At 40.8% G+C, this 14,636-nt stretch overlaps 1 non-coding gene across 1 annotated transcript; it reads right to left on the reverse strand.

Moving 5' to 3' along the window:
• Positions 1-10,070: 10,070 nt before the first annotated feature.
• On the reverse strand, positions 10,071-10,234 carry LOC115873252. Its single transcript, XR_004048305.1, has one exon. It is a non-coding gene; the product is annotated as a U1 spliceosomal RNA (small nuclear RNA).
• Between the last annotated feature and the right edge of the window lie 4,402 nt (positions 10,235-14,636).

Below are 14,636 nucleotides of genomic sequence, written 5' to 3' on the forward strand. Positions count from 1 at the left end.
TGTCATTGATCCAACACAAACTATTCCAGAACATAGAAAAAGAAAGTAAACCCCTTAACTTATTCTACAAAGCAAGTATAACACTGACACTCATACTGGCAATAATCCCACAAGAAAGAGAATTACAGACTGCTATCTCTAGTGAATATTGATGTGAAAATCCTTAACAAAATATTGGCCGATAGAATACAAAATATATTAAACTAATCATTTATTCTAACCAGGTGGGATTCATTTCAGGGATGCAGGGGTGGTTCAACATTTGAAGATCCATTAACATTATCCATCACATTGAGAAGAAAATGGATAAGAACTACATGATAATACCAATAGACACAGAAAAATGATTTGGCAAAATCTAACACCCATTCCTAATTAAGACACTCAAGAAGATAGGAATGGAAAGGGAATTCCTCAAGTTAGTACAAGCTACCTTTGAAAAACCAACAGCTAACATCATAGTCAATGGATAAAAGATGAAAACAATCCTACTGAAAAGGGGACCTGACAAGGATGCCCCTTATCCCCAATTCTTTTCAACATCCTACTGGAGGCCCTAGCTAACAACAAAAGACAACAAAAGGATATCAGAGGCATTTGTCTACAGGAGGAAGAAGTGAAAATGTTGTTATTTGAAGAAGACATGATTCTATACATTGAAAACCCCATAAGCTCCACAACAGGAGTGCTTACAGCAATAAAATAATATGGAAGAGTGTCTGGAGATAAGATCAACAAACAGAAATCTATTGGATTGTTATATATATTGGACAAGAGCACAGAAGAGATCAAGACGGCAGCACCCTTCACAATAGCTAAGCACAAATTGAAATAACTAGGAATATACCTAACCAAAAAACCAAAAGATTAGTGTGAGGGAAACTTCAGAAACCTATTACGAGAAACCAAAAGTAACCTCCACAAATGGAAGAATATCCCATGCTCATTAATTGGAAGACTCAATATAGTAAAGATGTCAATCCCTTTTTTTTTTTAAGATGTCAATCCTAACCCAAAGCACTATATAAGTTTAACAACATACTTCATATGGAGAAGGCACATGCCCAGAATTAGCAGAGAACTCTTTGAGAAGAAAGACAAAGTCAGAGGGCTTGCTTTACCTTAGTTTAAAACATACTACATAGCCACAGTACTGGTAAAATGATAGATACTCAGACAAATGGAAAAGAACAGAAAACCCAGAAATAAAACTAGCAACATATAGACAACTGATCTTTGTAAGGGCCCCAAACAACAACAAATGGGAAGCAGATTCCCTCTTCAACAAGTGGTCTGGGGAAAAAATGGATCTCTACATGCAGAAAAATGAAGCAAGCTCTTTACCTCACCCCATGCCCAAGAACAAACTCAAGGTGGATCACAGACCTCAAAGTAAAACCCCAGACTATAAGGCATCAATGAAGGAATAGGGACAAACTTGAGAACCTTGGCATAGGGAAGGATCTAGGCTAACTGAAATAGAGAAGGGCACATACGCAGAAGGAGCTGAATTTGACAAATGGGATATACTAAGCATATGTGCATTAAAAGATTTCACAAAAAGAGTAATAAGAAAAAGGGCTTATTACTAAAATATACAGTACCCAAATAGCCTGCAACAAGGAAAACGCAGAGAGCCTTCTGAGGAGGTGGCAAAGGACCTGGACAGAAGTATCACCAGGGAGAAAACCCAAATGGCCAATTAACATATGAGAACATGCTCATGATAATTAGCCATCAACTATGAGATACCACCTAACACCCCTAAAGATAGCCCAGTTTAAAATATGAGAGCAACAAATGTTGGTGGGCATGTGGTGAGAGAGGAACTCTCACCCACTGCTAGTGGTGTTGTAGTTACATACAGCCAGTGTGGAAAGAAATCTGGTGATATCCAAAGCAAATGAAAATTGAGCTATCTTACAACCCAGATATTGTAATCCCTCTATTGGGTATATCCCCAGAAGAAGTAAGAAATAGACTGTGACCAGTCATCTTCACTCCAATGTTTACTCCGGCTTAATTCACAATCTCAAAGATCTGGAACAACCTAAATTTCCATCAATAGATGAGTTCTTTAGCAACCTCTGGCACATACACACAATGGAGTACTACACATCCCTCAAAAACAGTGATGAAAGCACAAAACATATTTTCTCATGGGAAGACTTGGAGGAAATTATGCTATGCGAAGTTAACCAGCACAAAAGGTCAAGTACAACAAGAATCCCCTGAAGTTGGTCCACTCAGCACAGTGGGATCAGGATAAGGATCAGGAAAGTGATTTAATACATAATGTATGGGACAGGCACACAGTCATGGGGACAGACTGAGCCCAAGGATGCATAAAGCATACCAACATAAAGAAGGGGGAAACAGGGGCAGGTAGCGGGGTCAAGAAAAAAAGGGAGAGCAAGATGAAGGCTTTAGCGGGAACAGGGCACTAATCCACCATGGGGAGGATACTGTTTGTTTCTCCACAGGAAATGGAAAGAGGGACCAGACCTCAACCTGGGGCACCAAGGCTTGAGGGTAACATAGTGGACTGAAGCAGTGAATTAACAGAGAGGTCTGAGCCCAGGCCAGCTCCCACCCCAGGCACATCGACCCCTTCCCCAGAAGAACACACTATAGAGGACAACACTGAAGATACAGCCCCGGGAGAGTAGCAGGTCTTCCCAGACCACAGGAAGCAAACTAGGAGGGAAAGATACAGAGAGAGTGTGGACAGCATATTGTCCCACCAAGTTTCAAGGATGACATTCCCACTCAGAACAGCCAATGCACAGAGAGGTCCAGAGGGTCAGCCCCACCACAAGACACAATGTCCCCTTACTGACCCATAGTGCTACTGGATAAAGCACTGGAGACACAGTGCAGGGATTGTGCCCAGTCTGCCCCCCTATCTACCCCCACCAGGGCATATCACGAAAGGAGCTAAAAAGAGTAACAAGGAGAGCAAAGAAACAAAGTCCTGAGGAATTCTGAAAAGAGACTGCAGACGGGTGGCGGGGGTGTGGGGTGGGAGCAGGGCCTTGACACTGCATCAGACTTGATCAGAAAACATGCCCAAGGGTCAACAGACAGACCTGGAACCATTCATAGGCTTTCTTTCTTTCTTTCTTTCTTTCTTTCTTTCTTTCTTTCTTTCTTTCTTTCTTTCTTTCTTTCTCTTTCTTTTTCTTTCTCTTCATATCTAGCTATATAAAATAGGCAGGATGAGGAGAAAAACAACTTGACTGATGGTTCTGGGGGGACCGGGAAGAGGAGAAGGTGGGGGACAAGGAGAGGGGAGCCAACAAACACAGGACAAGGGAACATGAGATCTAAAATCGATGGTGAGGAGGGCATAGAATGCCTGGTGGAGTTTGATCCAGTGCAACGTAGCCAAGAGAAAGTACAGCGAGCCGAATGAAGGTCAAATATGATAGGGGGACAGGAGGAAAGTAGAAGGAAACAGCGGAAAGAACTAGGAGGCAACAACATTTATAGAGGTCTAAATACAAGCATGCACATATATAAATATATTAATATATAATGATGGAGAATATAGGTCTATGTACATATATTTATAGGTTAAGCATTATGGTAGCAGATGGGCATTGGGCCTCTACTCAAGTCCTCCCTCAATACAAGAACACTTTGTTCTAATAACCTGGTATTCTGTGGTGTTCACCTTTCCGAAAAGGTCACTGAAAAAAGTTGATGGTGTTCAGCTGTTACAAGATACAGTGCCTGGAGTCTTAAAGGCTTGAAGTTAAAAAAGCAGCCACCTATCAGGTCAGCAACATCGCCCACATGGACTAACCTGTGTGATCACAAGGTGCCGATGGGATCAGGTATCAGGCATCAGAAGGCCAAAAACAAATAATCATACTGATGTGAACAAGGGGGGTCGGAATGGAGCCCCAAAGCCCATCTGTAGACAAATGGGCATTCCCTCACAGAAGGGTCACAAGGAAGGGATGAGTCAGGGTGCAATAAAGCACTGATGGAGCACACAACATTCCTCCAGTTCTTTAATGCTTCTTCCCTTCCACTATCATGACCCCAGATCTACCTTACAAATCTGACTAGACCAGAGCAGGTACACTGGTACATAGCTCTCAACACACAGAATCCAGGATAGATAAACCCCTCAGGACCAATAATGAAAGTAGCAATACCATGAGAATAGGGGAAAGATCGGGGAGAAGGGGGAGAGAGGGGGAAGAGATCACAATGGTCCAAATGCAACCTCCCCCTCCCCCTGGGGACAGGGGGAAGAACAACAGAAACATGAGTGAAGGGAGACAGAATGGTGTAAAATATGAAAATAAAAATAATTTATAAATTATCAAGGGTTCACGAGGGTGGGAAAGTGGCAGGGGCAGGAGGAGCTATATCAAGGGCTCAAGTAGAAAGAAAATGTTTTGGAAATCATGATGGTGACATATGTACAAATGTGCTTCATACAATTGATGTATGGATTGTTATAAGAGCCCCCAATAAAGTGACTTATTAAAAAAAATAAAGCCAACATCAAGCATCAAAGCCCACATGGAAGAAGTACACCTTCCTGTGTGATCATGAGGTGTCAACAGAAATCAGTACCAGAAATTCAAAAATAAGCAACCAAATTGACATGAAGGAGTAAACAAAGGGAGACCCAAAACCCACCTGTAAGACAATTGGACAGCCCCTCACAGAATCACCACATGGAAGGGATGATATATCCAGGGTGCATTATAGCGTTGATAAAACACATAGCTATCTTCTAGTTCTTTAATATTTCCTCCCCTTAATATTATGGTCTTAGTTTTACCTCATTAATTTTGTTAGACCTGTGTGTGTTCATTTGTATAATTAAGTTCATTCAATGCAGGAAATCCAAAATAGACAAATCCTTTAGAAATAGTAATGGGATTAAGGATTCTCTAGGGGTTTGGGAAGGGGCGGGGGGACTGATAGCCATGATGACTATAACCCCACTTGAGGGGAACAAATAACAGAACTGTAGGAAAACAGATAGATTGGGTGGGAGACGATAAGGAGAATATATCTATAGGTATATAATAATAATATATAATAATAAGGGTTCCTGAGGTGTAGGGTGGGGGAAGGAGGGGCTAGAGGGGAGTTAATATATCAAGGAGTTCAAGAAGAAAGAAAATATTTTGAAAAAATTATGTCAGCACCTGTACAATTATGCTTGATCTAATTGAAATAAGATATTGGTCAGAGCCCCCAATAAAATGATTAACTAAACAGATAAATAAAAGGTCAGCTGGGGTTGACTAGGGATGGGGTTTCTTCAGAAACGCCGAGTCTTCTTCAACATGTGGTGGTTAGTTGATCTTTTGATCTTGGAGCTATAAATTCGCAGTGATTTTCCTATTCTTCTACTCTCAGTAAGGCATAGAGGCTCTGCTCCTTTTAAAATCTGAACAACAACCAAAAATCCCAGTGAATTGATGCTGACTCCCAGTAACACTATCGGACACAGTAAAACTGACCTTCCAGGTTTCCTAGACTGTAAATCTTTCTAGGAGAAGACCGTTTCGTCCTTCTCCCTTGGAGCTGCTAGTGTGTTACAACTACAGACCTTGAATTAGCAGCCCAGCCCCGAATCCACTGCACCACCAAGGGTCTTATTAAATTAGGCCTACCCATAATAATCCCTCTGTTGATTAAAGATCAACTCATTTGGAATCTTAATTACATTTTCAAAATCCCTTCAATTTGGCTATATAAAGCAACCTGCTCAAGGGAGTCATATTCATGACAGTCCCAGGTTCCAACCGCAATCAAGGAGAAGCAATTACGTAGAAGGTAGGAATTTGGGGCCCATCTTAGAATTATGCTTCCATAATATTACAGTACTTTCTAAAGCTTTTAAGCTCTTTAATGACAAATAAGGCAGCATTATTCAAACACTGGAACAATCTGTATCTGAAGATAGGACAAATTCAACAGTTCTAATCATGGCTACATATTGAAATAACCTTGAGAGATCTGGAAAATACTGATGTTTGATCCTATCTTCAGATATTTGATTCTATCTTCAGATTCTATCTACCAGTTTAATTTGTCTGGAGTGCAGTGGCTTGCATCAGGATTTTATAAAGCTCTTTAGGTGGGTACACCAAGGTCAATCGGCAGGCCAGTTTATTAAGACAGTGCTCTAAAACTTTGGTGAGTGGCTATTTGGCCTTGAAAGCTCATGAGCCATCATCTGAGGTGCAAATACTGTTCTCTCCCCATCCAGAGAAAAAGAATGATGAAAATCAAAAGACACATGGAAAGAATTAGCCCAATGGGCTCATGAGCAACACAAATACCAGTCTCCACAACTCTGAAACAAGAAGAACTGGATGATGCCTGGCTGTCACTACCAACTGCTCTGAAGAATTACGTTAGAGGGTTCTGGTCAATCTTGAGAAATGGTGGAACATACTTCAGAATTATTATAGACCGAGCTTAATAGGATAGAGACTGGTGGCACCTCCCAAACTATGGTCCTTAGTCACCATTGAGGTCTGGAGCTGAATTCACTCTGTGTTAGAATCACCAACCACTTAAGAACAGACAGGCAGCCTTCAGTCATGGGAGGAAGGTTTCGGGATGAAGCGAGGTGAGTGATGACACATGGAATCAATGGCAAAGCCAGAGTTGAAACAAAAAGTCCATCAATTATTCAGTGATCTTCTCTGTAAACCTTCACCTGAATCACTGTGAAAATCTCCGTGAATGATTGAATTGTATGATATGTAAACTACATGCCAATAAAACTGTTGGGGAAAAAGAAAAGAGCTTTTTTTTTTTTTAACGTGATGGAAAAGGTCAACCATTTGCAAGCACATTAGGATAAAGGAAATGCCCTCGTAGGCAATCATATAAATAAATGTTTATTATAACAACAACAACACACACACACATTTTGTAAAGAAAGAATGAAAAATAAAAGCTCTCCAGGTGCTTACGCTGTGCAGCCAGGAATGAGAACCAGCGATCTAGAACACCTTAATCAAAAGCAACTGCAGAAAGTGGCGGCAGGAATAATCATGAGGACGATGCTTGATAACGAGCTGAAGCACAAGTTGCATTAGCACACTTTATCTCGTGATATGGAGTAAAGGAAGTGGGTAGGAGGAGAAGTAACTATCCTGCTTTTTCTTTCTTGCTTTTTTAAGATGAGGAAAATAGAAAGGTGCGAGTTGCCCAGGCTCAGAGCTGGCCAATGAAACAAGTGGGATTTGCCTCTCTCAGTTCTGACTGATGTCTGACTATGACATTTGTCAAATTACTCCATTTTCTCATCTCTGAAATGGAAGAATTTTAGTTCCTGGCTCATATCATTGCCATGAAGTCACTGAGTTGCTTTGACAGAATAAAACTGGGGCAGGCCTCAGGTTGAAGTATCTGTTAATAACAAACGGTCACCTCCAAGTGCCAGTTGGAGTAGATTATTTGTTATAATAGAATAAGCACTCCCAGGCAATACAGAACTAGTTGGCTAGCTTCATAATTTGAATTTATATGCACCTGTATGACATCTTACTTCAGAACAGATTGAAAGCTATGGTAGTAGACTAACTATTTGATGTTCTCTAGGAGGATTGATTTTGGGCAAAGGAGTACAATGTAAAGTCGGTCTTGGCATGCCTGCCTGCCCTATACCTATGTGTCTATTACATCACCTCGTAAGTGCCTTTCCATCATCCCCGAATGCTTTTCTAACATCTAGCACTCCATTGCTTTTGCTCCTGTCTTATCTTTCTCAAGAAGTCATTGTCTACATCACTGTTGACAGTTTTGAACAGTTTCTCTCTGCACTGACTCTGTGAGCCACCACCAGCCTTCACTCTTATTTGCATATTAATGGCTTCTGCATTTCAAAGCCAAATCATTCCTATCTTGAAAGCCTGGTTTTGCATTTTCAACTAGGATACAACTAGGGGTTGCTGTCAGATCTATGTCAGTTCAGGGACACTTGGTGTGTCAGGATAGAATTGTCACCACAGGGTTTCCAGGACTGCTTTGTCAGAAGCAGATCTCCAGACTTCTATTTTGAGAGGCCTCTGGATGGATTGCAGTCAAGAACTTAACCATTCGTGCCACCAAGAGACAATTCTCACTTTTCATCGGTTTCACATTTGCAAATGTACCTAGTTTCTAAAATTCTTTTGTAGTCCCAATTTGAGGCTGGTGATGCTTCCATGAACTCTGAAAACGTTGAGTCACACATTGCCAGTTGAGGGCAAAAAAAGGCAACGCTCTATTCCCCTCCTTCACTTTTCGTACAGTAAACAAGGATCCTTTTCCAGTCTCTTTGGCTATTCACTTTTAGCATGTTTGCACTTAAAAAATTAATAAATCATTTTAATTGGGGCTCTTACAGCTCTTCTAACAAGACATACATCAATTGGTTTCATTTGTTTGTTTTGGGTCTTAGGTGCCTGATACCCAATCTTGTCGACACCTCATGATCACACAGGCTGGTGTGCTTTTCCATGTGGGTGTGTTGCTTCTCTACTAGATGACCACTTGTTTAACTTCAAGCCTTTAAGGCCCCAGAAGCTATATTTTTAATAGACATGCACCATCAGCTTTCTTCACCACATTTGCTTATGCACCCATTTTGGCTTCAGTGGTCATGTCGGGAAGGTGAGCATCACAGAATGCCAAGTTATTAGAACAAAGCGTTCTTGGGTTGAGGAAGTATTTGAGTAGAGTAGGCTAATAATTAACCTATAAATATATGTACATAGACCTATATCCATATTAATATATTTATATATTTACATATGTGCATGCCTATATTTATACCTCCATAAATGTCTTTTGCCACCTAGTTCTTTCCTCTATTTCTTTTTACTTTCCTCCTATCCCACTATCATGATCGATCTTCATTCAACTCTCAGTACTTTCTCTCAGCTACAATGTACTTGATTAAACCCCACCAGGTATTCTATGCACTCCTTACCATTGATTTTAGATCTCTTAGCATTCCCTGATCCCTGGGTTTTATGGCTCCCCCCTCCCTTTCTCCCACTTCCTCCTCTCCCATGTCCCTCCAGAGCCATCGCCCCATTATTTTCTCCTCAGGATTGGTTATCCTGCCTATCTTATATCGATAGACATGAGAAAAAGGAAAAAAAGAAGCCTATAAATAGTTCCAGTTCTGTCTGCTGCCACTTCTGGTTGTTTTCCAATCAGATCTGGTGAAGTGCCACGCCTTGCCCACCAATTCCGAAGTCTGTTTTGGGGATTCCTCGGTTACTTCATTGCTTTGCTCCCCTTGCTGCTCTCTTGCAATCCCTTTGTGTTTCACTTCGGTGTGGAGGGGTCAGACCAGGCACAATACCCACGCTGTGTCCAGTGTTGTCTCCCTTAGCACTGTGGTTCAGTGAGGGGTCATTGTGTCTCATGGTGGGGCCAGCCCCACGGTCCTCTCTGTACATTGGTTGCTCTGAGCAGGAATGTTGTCCTCAAGGCTTGGTGGGCCAGGTTGCCGTTCCCTCTTCTCTCTCTCTCTCTCTCTCTCTCTCTCTCTCTCGGTTTGCTTCCCTATGGTCTGGGTAGACCTCTCACTCTTCCATGAGGTTGTATCTTCGGTGCTGTCTTCTATAGAACATTCTTCTGGGGAGGGGATTGACATAGCTGGGACCAGGTGGCCAGCCCACAGAACTTTTTGTCAGTTTGCTGCTTCATGTTGGTCAGTTGCCCTGGAGGCTTGGCACCCCATGTTGAGGTCTGGTCCCTTTCTTGCTTTCCTATACCAGTCAGCATGGGCGTTAGTGCCCTGTTCCCTCACTATCCACACCCTCGGGGTTTTTCCCCCCTTCCCCTACTTTTTATGTATGCCTCCTGGCATATACGTTTGCACTTTTGACTGGTGGTTTTACTGTTTGAAATGTCCCCCACGAGTAGTGCAGAAGTGTTACTTAAACACAAGAAGGATGTGATTTGGCTATTGGGGAAAATACATGTAATCGATAATTTTTGTTCAAACACAAAATTATTGTGCTGCTTCCTGTGATGTCAATGGTAATGAATCATCAAGTATATTAAATAAGGTGGTTTTTTTTCAGGGGAGAGCGCGAATACAGTCCCCCACTACGACAAATTATCCAGCCAAGTTTCCCACATTTGGGGAAATTGCAGGGGTCAGCACATCCGGAGTGCAATGGATAAGCCTTGCCCTGGGAAAACCAACTTCTTGACCATGGGATCTCCCCTGCCAGGGAAGTATAAATAAGGTGTTTTCAACCAGAAACATATAAAAAATAAGGTTATGTATTAATCAATTGACGAAAATACTGTGGCCAAAAATACAACGCTCCGGAGTCTACCCCTGCATTCCCTTTAGCAACAGTGAGGATTCAGTATTTTCTACCTTAATGTTCACAGTGAGTTTTTAGAGTGTGGCTATTGTGAAGAACAAGAATCACGTGTGCCTGCAGACTGTTCCTCCTCTGTCCACTAGTATCTGAAATTCTAACCATCTAGAGCTACATCCCCTTTCTTAATGTGCATCCCAAATCGGATACCTAAGTGTCAACCCAGATGCCTTCTCTTCCTCACACAACAAACCAAAGAGTGGCCAAGTTACAGGAATTTACTCTTCTGGCATGATAGGGTTAGCACTGTACTGTTTAATTATAGAGTTGGTGCGTTCAGCTCCTGAGCTGCTCCCCGGGAGCAAGGTGAGGCTGTCCGCACCCCTGCAGAGTTACAGTACAGGACAGCCTAGCGAGCAGTTCTCCTCGGTCCGTTCGAAGGTTGCTATGAGTCAAAGGAGCCCACCAACTGAGGGCGCCACATTTGTGCCCACGACAAGAAAAGTGACTCAATAGACAAGAAATGATTTAAAATTGAGTCATCATTTAAATGATAAATGATTAAATAGTATCATTAGTAGCATACGCAAGTAAAATTTTGCTAATGATAATTCAGAAGCAACAGTGCATCCACATGGAGCTGTCAGAAATTTAACTCAAATTCAGGATCATAGATGGCATGAAGGATACCATGGCTGGTATCAGTTGGACCTTGGCTGAAAGCAGAGGATACCCAAAAGGCGTTTACTTGAATTTGTTGGCTATGCAAAGGCATTTGCCTGTGTGGATCATAATTAACTGTGAATAACAATGAGAAGACTGGGAAGTTCAGGACACTCCATTGTGCTCAAGTGAAATATATACAAGTACTAAAATAGTTCTTCAAACAGAGTCAATGTGGTTTGGAATCAGGCCAGGTGTGCATCATTGTGCTGTCCTTTCCCCAGACTTGGCCGATACGCAGGTTGAATGGTTTACAAACAGAATATACTTATTGTTCTTATAGAAAAATAGAGGAAGTCACTTGGACCTGAGTAGTCAATATTTTCCATTACCTAGAACACTTAAGGCTTGAAACATAAATAACCTGAGCAGTTGAATTTTGTAATACAAATCAGTTTAGCAAATATTTCTTGAGCCATTATATATGTAGACACTATACTCACTGTAGTTCTTGCTCTCACATACCTCGAATTCTAACAGAGGAGATGTGAATTCAAACACACAGTAGAGATAAGAGTGGAAATAATTCTGTGTCCAGGTAGTATGAGAATACAGGAAGGACTAAATTCACCATGGGAAACAGTGGATGAAAGGTGTCCTCAGGAAGGTGTATTTGAACTTTATGGAGCCATGCAAACCTTTTAGAGCAGAAGGTAACATATCCACTATCTGAATAAGAGCATGGCAAGGTCCAAGTGACTTCCTCTATTTTTCCATAAGAACAATAAGTATATTCTGTTTGTAAACCACTTTTGTAATATCTCAATCACTGATAAAATTCTTTAAGGTGAAAGTTACTGTGACTGTTACATATACGCTAAAAGGATTATGTGTTGGGCTGCAATTCACAAGGTCAGCAGTTCAGAATCACTAGCGGCTCTGCCGGAGAAAGATTGCGCTTTCTAGTCCCATGAACAGTTACAGTCTCAGAAACTCACAGTGGGTTGCTATGAGTCAGCATTGACTCGATGGCATTGAGTTTAGGTTGGGTTAAAATTACAGACTTTCAGACCCTTAATGGAGATTATTCCACTTAAAACGTGTAGAACCCCAAGTGAAAATTATCTCTACAATATGGATCTTGAAGCAGGGCAGGACATTCTTATGTATTTGGAACCAGAGAACAGAAACCAAGAGCAAGTGCTGTCTCCCTTGGTGCTGACAAACGGAGGACCTTCAAAGTACCAAGATGGGTCTTATGAGCCCTGGGCTTGCTGTTTTGTTTATTATGATTATTTTGGTTTTGTTTTGTTTTTTCACTTTCACTGTGAATTGAGTGAAGGTTTACATAGCAGATCATCAGTTTTACATTAAACAATTCATGTACATTTTGTTTCATCTCCTTGATTGCAAAACCATCAATGTATCATCATTTATCCCACTTCCTTTCAGTGTATCCTGTTCTCATTTTTCCTTCTTTCCTAACCATTCTGATGTTTGTCCTGGGAACATGCTGCCTTTTTGATTCCAATGATTGATTATTCTATGGTCTGTGTGTCCCATTAATGTTATTGTTCCCTAGATTTGTCTATTATTTGACTGAAAATGGAGCCGTGGGGTGAGTTCATTTTCAGAGCTGAAGGTTGACTAAGGGTAATACACTCAGGAGTTCTACAGTTTCTATCTGACCAGTAAGCCTGGTCTTTTATTATGTTTTTAAAGTTTGTTCCACAGTTTTCTCCCATTCTATATGGGGCTTCTAATGTGTTCTTTCAGAGTACTTGGTAGTGATAATGAACATTTAATCTTGGTTTCAGGGTCTTGGACATTGATGTTTGCCTGGTCCTTTGGACTAATCATTTCCATGTGTCTTTGATTTTCATCACAGCTTTTTACCTTTGACCAGGACAAAGTCAGTAGTTGCACCTTAGATGGCCACTCATGAGCTTTCAAGACGGTGGTTGCCACACATCTTTGTGATATAGAACATTGTCTGTGTGCATTATGTTATGCCAAATGATTTTGTGTCGCATAAGACCTTGGTTCTGAGCCCCCAGACAACTTGTTCCCTCAAGTGATTGGTTATGGGTATAACACTTCATATAGAATTGAAAGGTAGGTGATAGCAAAGAAACAATTTTAAAAATAGTTTTATTGACATATAAGTCACCTGTCATACAATTCAATAGTTCAATCTTATTAAAAAGAGTTGTGTAATAATTACCACAATCAAATTCAGAACACTTTCTTCTTTTTGTAGTCATTGTTGTTAGCTTCCCATTTCCCCCAACCTTCTCCCCTGCCATACTCCTAGGAAACTATTAATCTAGTTTTTGTAACAGCTTTCCTTCTCCTGGATTTCAAATACAGAAAAACATACCAAAAAACAAAAAACAATTACAAACTAAATCAAAAAACAGCTACAACTGAAAAGAAAACAGAAAATATTAAAAACTAACAAATTTAAAATGGGTCAAAAAGGAGATCAAATGATAAGGTGTTAAATACCATGACCCATTCTGTCTGATAGCAAGGGCATTCTATCCAGTGTCAATGGTCAGAAAGGAACCTCAAGGGTCTTAATTCATGTGGAGACCCTGCAAATGCATTTGGGGATTTCACTTTCATCCATAGTCTTCAGCAAACCAGGTGTTTAGAATTTAAGCTTGAATACTGTTTCCTCCTCTAGATTTTGATTATTTATAATCTTTGGATCACACAAGATGGTATACTCCTTCCATGTGTACTTAGTGGTCATGTCACTTAGATGGCTGCTTGTTTTAGGACAAACCTTTAAGACCCAGATGCTATTCTTTCTGATAGGCAAGTACTCTCTAATTTCTTCACCACACGTTGCTGTAGACCCATACCTTTAGTGCTTTCTTCATGATGGCAAGCATCCAAGAAGGGCTTGTTATAAGAACTAATCATTCTTTGTTTAGGGCCACAATTAAGTTTGAGCTCAAAGTCCACTAGTATATCTATGGTTTATATATGTCCCTGGTTCACTTTGGATTACCATTTTATGATTGAGAACAATATAAAACATCCCCATGGGGCATATGGTAATTCTAATGATAGTATCCTTGATTTAGTCAATGGTATAGAATTTAAAACACTATTTATAAAAGGAAAGTATACATGTATAGGACAGCTGTTTAGACCAAAATAAGTGGATTGCTGACTTGTACAGATTAAAAACATAAGTGACTGGACACTATTTACATGAATAATGAGGATTGGAGATAGGGCAAAACTTTCTATAACACTAATTCACAAAGGTAGAACCATGCCTGTTAGACTAGCACATATCATAAAAAGCAAAGAGGGCATGAATACACTAAATATGTGGTAGCCTCCAAGCAAAAGATGCAAACCAAAGTCCAACAAACAACAACTTCATGACCTTGGGAGAGCAGTCATCTGCTTTTTCTCACTCCAGGGCATTTCAACCTTAAGTCCAAGGGAGGATCTCGGTATTTAACTGTGCTACAGGTGAGTTTAAGGTAAATCCACTTCGCTTAGTGGAACTTCCACATTGTACCCTTCTGGTGTGACCTGAATTTATTTGTTTTGTTGTGCACCTCGAAGGACCGTCTAAAGAAGCAGTTCTCAACCTGTGGGTTGTGACCCCTTTGGGGTTCGAACCAT

Source organism: Echinops telfairi, unplaced genomic scaffold (genome assembly GCF_000313985.2).
Source record: "Echinops telfairi isolate 266 unplaced genomic scaffold, ASM31398v2 ScPeMD7_7467;HRSCAF=8505_1, whole genome shotgun sequence".
Classification (NCBI taxonomy): domain Eukaryota; kingdom Metazoa; phylum Chordata; class Mammalia; order Afrosoricida; family Tenrecidae; genus Echinops; species Echinops telfairi.